Raw genomic sequence first — 7573 nt, forward strand, 5'->3', positions numbered from 1 at the left:
GCCTTAGCTAGACCTAAGGTTTATCCCGGGATCGTCCTGGGGTCATCCCTGTTCATGTAAATGACACACAGGATATCCTGGGAACAGGCAGGGACGACCCCAGGACGACTCTGGGATAAACCTTAGTCTAGCTAAGGCCTTGGATGAAGCGGTGCAGGGAATGCTTAAGAAATTTGCAGATGACACAAAACTGGGTGGGATAGCTAATTCCCTGGAAAATAGAAGCAAACTTCAAGGTGATCTTGGTAGGCTGGAGTGCTGGGATGAAAACAACATAGATGAAAATATATGAAAACAACATATTGGAATTGTCTTAAATTTGTAAACTGCCCAGAGAGCTCTGGCTATTGAGCGGTATAGAAATGCAATAAATAAATAAATAAATAAATAAAATGAAATTTAATAGGGATAAATGCCAAGTTCTACCTCTAGGAAAAAGAAACCAAATGCACAGATACAAGATGAGAGACACTTGGCTCAGCAATACTGCGAGTGAGAAGGACCTTGGAATTGTTGTAGATCACAAGCTGAATATGAGCCAGCAGTGTGATGTAGCTGCAAGAAAAGCAAATTCTATTTGTGATGCATTAATAGAAGTGTAGCTTTGAAATTGTGTGAAGTACTTGTTCCCCTCTATTTGGCACTGGTTAGGCCTCACCTTGAGTATTGTGTCTAGTTCTGGGCACCACACTTCAAGGACGATGCGGACAAACTGGAGGGGATTCAGAGGAGGCCAATGAGGATAATTAGAGGGTCTGGAAACAAAGCCCTATGAGGAGAGACTGGAAGAACTGGGCATGTTTAGCCTGGAGAAGAGAAGGCTGAGGGGAGACATGATAGCACTCTTCAAATACTCAAAAAGTTGTCAAACAGAGGAAGGCCAGAATCTCTTCTCGATTATCCCAGGGTGCAGGGCATAGGCTACTGGGCTCAAGTTACAGGAAGCCAGATTCCAGCTGGACATCAGGAAAAACTTCCTGTAGCAGCAGTATGACAATGGAACCAGTTACCTAGGGAGGTAGTGGCTTCTCCCACACTAGGCATTCAAAAGGCAGCTGGACAACTATCTCTCAGGGATGCTTTAAGGTGGAATTTTGCATTGAGCAGGGGGTTGGACTCAATGGCCATATAGTCCCCTTCCAACTCTACTATTCTACGATTCTATGCTCCATGCTCTTCTATTATAATCTCAACGCATTACATGCAGAAAGAGAAAGAGAGGAAAAAGAAATGATGCCTTACAAAGATTCATCATGCAACATCTGTGCAGGCTGTTCCTTGAAAGAGAAGATATTATAGAGGAAGATGACCTGAGAAACAATCCCACCAATACTAGTGTCACCTGGCTGGTAAAATTGATGAGGAATAGAGAGAGGATCATAAGATGCGCAGCAATTAATAGAACATGTGTTGGATACACTGTGGCAATTCAGTAGGAGCAACACCAAGATGATCATCCTGTTGACAAAACAGTTTCACCAAAAATGAACTCCCATGTTTCCAGTGACAGCTTTCTATGCATATATGTTATCAGGTTTTCTATGGCTTTCCTTCAATTGTTGATGGTCCCATTGCTATACTGATTCTTGCTTGCTCTGATAGGCAAACTGTGCACCAGAACCGTAGTCTTAGAGTTTTTGATGTCCCTTTGCCCAGCAGTATCCCTGAACTTTATATTTATCTCTTCATTTTATCTGTTAAGTCTGAGTGACAATTATGAATTTCATTTTCATTTTAAAATAATTATATATAGTTGTTCAGCCGTAGGTAGCAATAATTTGCACAGGTGTTCAAAGAAAAAAAATGGAACTTCAGGAATCCCCATGACTTTTTGTAGAAATATATAAAGAAGAATTTTCAAAAGCAGTGATGATAGATGAAGGAAGCTAATGGCAAATATGAAGTGATACAAATATTTGCTCAGAAGGATGCAACGTACATGATGTTATAGTCGGGCAGTTAATTCATAAGGTCCTATGTTTCAGAGGAAGAAACCAGAAAGGAAAAGATGAACTAGATAAGGAGAAGGCATGAGGAAGAAGGGTACTCACAGTTGATTTTTTTAAAATTAAAAATCATGGTAGAATCAATTGTTGGAAACATACCTTAAATAAGGGCATGGAACATACAAATGAATGAAGGAACCTTTCCTATGCCTAAATTGAGATCTGAACAACATGTGTAGATTCATAGCTTTTTGCAGATAATGATGGTTGATCTTGCCTTCAGGCTATGGAAATCCATTGTTATTAGAATGGAAACCAATAATTTAGACAATAATATGGGAGATGATCACTTCCCTAGTGTGCTGTAAGCCTTTAAAGTTGCATCATGCACAACAAAACAGCAAGTGGTATTTTCTTGAATCCTACACTTATTATTTTCTTGGCACAGAGACTGGGACAGCTCAGCCCAGAGCTTGATTGAATTTCAGCCATAACTCACTCTTTGAAGGCTAAAGTTTAAATACAGAATCACAGCATGGGAATTTGATGCCATGTTTTACCATGCTGATGTACAATTCCATCACGAGATCACTTCCAATTCATTTGACCTGGGCCCACAGACACAGGTGTACACATACACTCTCTTTCTTCTACCCACTCCCTCTCAGTGCGTTTCCTCTCTGTGCAGTGTGGAAATCCAAGCAGACTGTGCCTTCAGGAAGAGTGCAGCCCAATCCTGCATCTCCAGTACACAATTTTTCAACTCAAGTGCACAGACAGCCTAACTAAATGTTGCACTAATTACAAAACCTGTAGCTGAGAGGAGTCTTATCCGTTACTGGGCCTTTTCAGACATTACGTGAAGCCATGGTTAGGCCTCTAACTGTTTTGCATCAAATGGTTAGAATGTTTAAACCATGGTTATGTAGCCACCATGGTTAGGAATGGTTCACATGTCATGCTTTGCCATTATGTTTAGCTCAAAATGCTTCACCACTGTAGCTTAGTGTGTTGTCTGAACAGGGTTACTGTCATGTAAGCATGCAACACCAGCACTCCTAATTCCAACTGTGGCCACTATCCTCTGCAATGCTTTTTAACATCCCTTTTGCTAGATCACCCCTCCCCTCTGCCTTGCAATAGAGCAGAGCTTCCAATAGAGCAGAATTTCCTTGCCTTTCCTGAGGGGTTGGGCTTCAGGGAGTACTCACTGTCTATGTCATGTTTCCCATTGACTCCAGTTACTAGTAGTTGACAACCTCATTGACTCAAACCTGAGACTATATTTACACTTTACCCTCCATTTCCCCACAAAATATATTCACAAAGCTGGAGAAAGCCAGAAAATATCTAAACAACAGTGGCCTCATCTACACCAAGCAGGATGTTCCACTATGAAAGCGGTATATAAAAGGCAGGAGCCACACCAAGCAGGATATAGCGGTATGAAAGTGGTATATGGTATGTGTCAATGGGCCCCAACAGTTGTCAGTGCACTTCAATACCGCTACAAAGCAGTCGTGTGGTTCTTGCCTTTTATATTCCGCTTTCATAGTGGAAAATCCTGCTTGGTGTAGATGTGCCCAGTGTTACATTGGTTGCCAGGTAGGCTCTGATAGGCTCTTAGAACATTAATGGCTGTTCAGCTGTTAGACTAAATTCACACTTCACGATGAAGATAAGACTGGTTGCTAAGAGACAGAATACAGAGGCCTTAGCTAGACGTAAGGTTTATCCTGGGATCATCCCGGGGTCGTCCCTGCCTGCTCCTGGGATATCCTGTGTGTCATTTACATGAACAGGAATGACCCCAGGACAATCCTGGGATAAACCTTAGGTCTAGCTAAAGCCAGAGTGTCTTTTTGGTAAAAAAGAAAAAAACTTCTGTGAGCACTGAAAAAGAGGCAGAAAGTGAGCATTTAAAAAAATAAAGGGGGTACTCTCTTATTGATTTCTTAATTCCCCTGTTAATACTCACATTGCTTTTCAGTAATATATCTTCTATTGCATTTTTTATAAAATAAAAGAGTTTAAATAAAAAGAGATGAAAATAAAAGTTAAAAGAGTCACAACATAAAAGACTATAATTTCTCTGCCTTGAATCCAATTCTCCTATCATTGACTGCTACTGCTTTAGAAAGTAATATATTTCCAAATTGGAGAAAAGTTGGAATAAATCTAGTATAGGATATTATTCTGCATTTATCTAGGACTGTTTTCTCCCAAACTTTCATTATTATTATTTTTAAAGTCTAGCTGGAGTGTGTGCTCCAACCCTGCCTCTCATTATTTGAAGTCATTGTAGAACTTCAAGAACTGCCCTAGAAAAGTGAATAACTTTGTTGCTTCAGTTTGATATGTGTCCAATACGATGTACTGCTCCATACTCTCCATGATGAGTTTATGAGATTTATAGTAGCTTTGATATTGATGTTCCCCCCCCACCCCCAAAGAATGTTTGAAGGATGTGAATGGAGGTATAATGGCTGTGATCACATAACAAGAAAAGAGAGAGAGAAGGAGGGAGAGAGAGAGAACACAAAGTTTAATGTTTTACTGAAAAAAATGTTAACAGATCAACACTTTTATATCGCTATGAATAAAGTTGATAAGACAGAGACCCAGGTCTGGGAAATGCCTGTTCTGGATGGGATTGAACTCCCACAGAAGCAGGAGGTTATTAGTTAGGTGTTGCTCCTGGATTCACCTTTGTCTCTGGAGACATAGGTGGCCTTGATGGCCTGGAGCACCTATTACCAACTTCAGTTGGTACGCCAACTACGTCCATCCCTGGGTAGGGATAGCCTAGCCACAGTCATCCATTCGCTGGTAACCTTATGATAAGACTATCTTAATACACTCTAAGTGGGGCTAGCATCAATGGAATTGATAACATTCAAGTCTTCTAGGGACTCCACCTACACTACCCCAAATTAAGGTAATTTCAATGGCAGTCTTAGCCTTGAAAAGCAGGTTTTTAGGTACCAATCTGTTCAGACAACATGGTAAACCACAGTGGTGAAGTATTTTGAGCTAAACATTATGACATAGCGTATCATATGAACCATGTCTTAGCATGTCATGTGAACTTACACTAATTATGGTGGCTACATAACCACAGTTTAAACATGCTCTCTAACCATTTGCTGCAAAAGAGTTAGCAGCCTTACCATGCCTTAACATGTTGTCTGAACAGGCCCCCAGTTTACTCTGCTTTTTTTGCTTTGTATGATGCTGATGGACCAAAGCTGATTTCATGAAAATCCGGATTATACACCAAAGCAATTCTCATTCCGTTCTCCTGTAGACCCCCACCCCCGGGATAAAAATCTAACTAAACTGTGTCTCTTTTTTTTAAAAAAAATCCAGGTCTGTTATCCAATCAAAATCTGCTGTCATTTGTCCAATGCTCTTATGACCAATTCTCTAATTCCAGGAGTTTTGACCCTTTCTTTCTTATTGGACTCTGGGCTTCCTTCTGTCTGTCTCTTCTTCTTCTTCTTCTTCTTCTTCTTCTTCTTCTTCTTCTTCTTCTTCTTCTTCTTCTTCTTCTTCTTCTTCTTCTTCTTCTTCTCTCAATCTCTTTCATCTTCTTTGTGTGTATTTTCCCTTGACTTTTATATCTTAGCTTTTATAACTCAGCTTTTTCCATCCCCCATTCCACCCAATCATGATATCTTTTTCCTTTTGCAGCCTAAAGGATTTTGTTTACAGATGTTTATTTATTTATTTATTTATTTATTTATTTAATTACATTTATATACCGCCCCACAGCTGAAGCTCTCTGGGCGGTTTACAACATTTAAAAATAGTAAACATTAAAAGTATACAATTTAACACACACACACACACACACACACACACACACACACACACACATAAAAACAGTATAAAAACAACAGTATCCATTTAAAAACAACAATTGTGGGGTCCATTAAAAACAAACTTAACGTTGTTAAATGCTGTTAAAATGCTGTTAAAAATGCCTGGGAGAAGAGAAAAGTCTTGACCTGTTTCTAGATGTTTCACCTTGTGGATACTTCCTGGAATTTAGAGTATATTTGTACACAGGTGTGTTTCTCTCTCCTGTCTGCCTTTTTTGTATGCCCCACTACATAGCCTCTAGATAGAGGAATTGTGCAATAGGGCTGTGCATGGAATTCCCGATGGGCTTCAGATTCTGATTCAGACCTTCCAAATTTGGCCTGATTTTGCTTCAGACTGATTCAGAACTGGTCTGCCTCACTTCAGATCCAAATCTGAATCAGGATTTCTAAATTATTCAGATTACTCATTTTCTCATAGATTTGTATTGGACATTTTTAAATTTTCTATTGTACATTTTTAATTTTTCATGATAAAAACATTAAATTTGGAGGCAGTATCCAGGTTCACTTCAGGTTTGGGATTTGGATCCGAGGTGATGCACAGTCCTATTGTGCAACCCCATTCCACATCTGTATGTCAACTTTCATACATGCCCCTGCTGGTGTGGCTAGAAGCATAATTTGACACAGGCCTTAGCTAGATCTAAGGTTTATCCCGAGATTGTCCTGGGGTCATCTCTGTTCATGTAAATGACACACAGGATATCCTGGGAGCAGGCAGGGACGACCCCAGGACAATCCCGGGATAAACCTTAGGTCTAGCTAAGGCCACAGTTGCCACCCAGGAAGCTAAAGGGATTGTGTGAGAAAAAAGTAGGCAGGACAAATGCTATTTTCATCCTGTAAAGAAATAGCTACAAGACAGTGCCAACTAGTTACAAGAGAATTTAATAGTTTTTTTTAATTGTTCAAATAAGGTGTGTTATGAATTGAGTCTGTAATCTTTTCCTCGGTTACATCATGTGGGGATGCACAACCATCTCACTTGTCACTCTGAGAAGGAATGACAGTGATTCATTTGAGACAGCAGGCAGCAGCAATGACTTTTTTAAAGAGGGTACATGACGGTTGAGCCTTTCCTCTTTTGCTTAAAACTGCTTGTTAAGAAAAGAAGATGCTGCCAGGTCAAAACTTTTTCTCTTCTCCCAGGCATTTAACAGCATATGCTGAGTTTTTTGATTGACCCCAAAATAGTTGTTTTTAAATGGATACCATCTGTTTTTGTTTGTATTTTATGCTTTTTATGGTTTTAAATTTTGTATATTTCTTTTTAACGTTCACTGTTTTTAACTTTTGTAAACCGCCCAGAGAGCTTCAGCTATGGGGCTGTATATAAATGTAAATAATAATAATAATAAGCAGCATCTTTACTGGCTGTGAGCATGGGAGCTAAATGACAAAGGCCATGAACCCCTGTGGAAGCACACTAGAGCATTATTTTGGCACCATGTCTTCTTTACTGTAAACCACAGGGGAAGGTGGACAAACTCAGTGTGCAACTCCCATCAACTGAAGCCAACAAGATGTGGTCAGCCCCATTATAGATAGGGTAGCAGGCAGTGTAGGATGAGGAGTGTGTAAGCAGACTTGAGAGAGGGATCCCGTTTGAGGTGGAATTCCTGCTCAATTCTTCTACTGAGAATTATAGGAGGATGGTTTACCTATGCAAGCGCCATTTTTGAATTCAGCACTTTCAGCACCTTCAGTCAAATACATTACTTAAATACAGAAACATTTTTT

The sequence above is a fragment of the Elgaria multicarinata genome, chromosome 11, assembly GCF_023053635.1.
Source record: "Elgaria multicarinata webbii isolate HBS135686 ecotype San Diego chromosome 11, rElgMul1.1.pri, whole genome shotgun sequence".
In the NCBI taxonomy this organism is placed as follows: domain Eukaryota; kingdom Metazoa; phylum Chordata; class Lepidosauria; order Squamata; family Anguidae; genus Elgaria; species Elgaria multicarinata.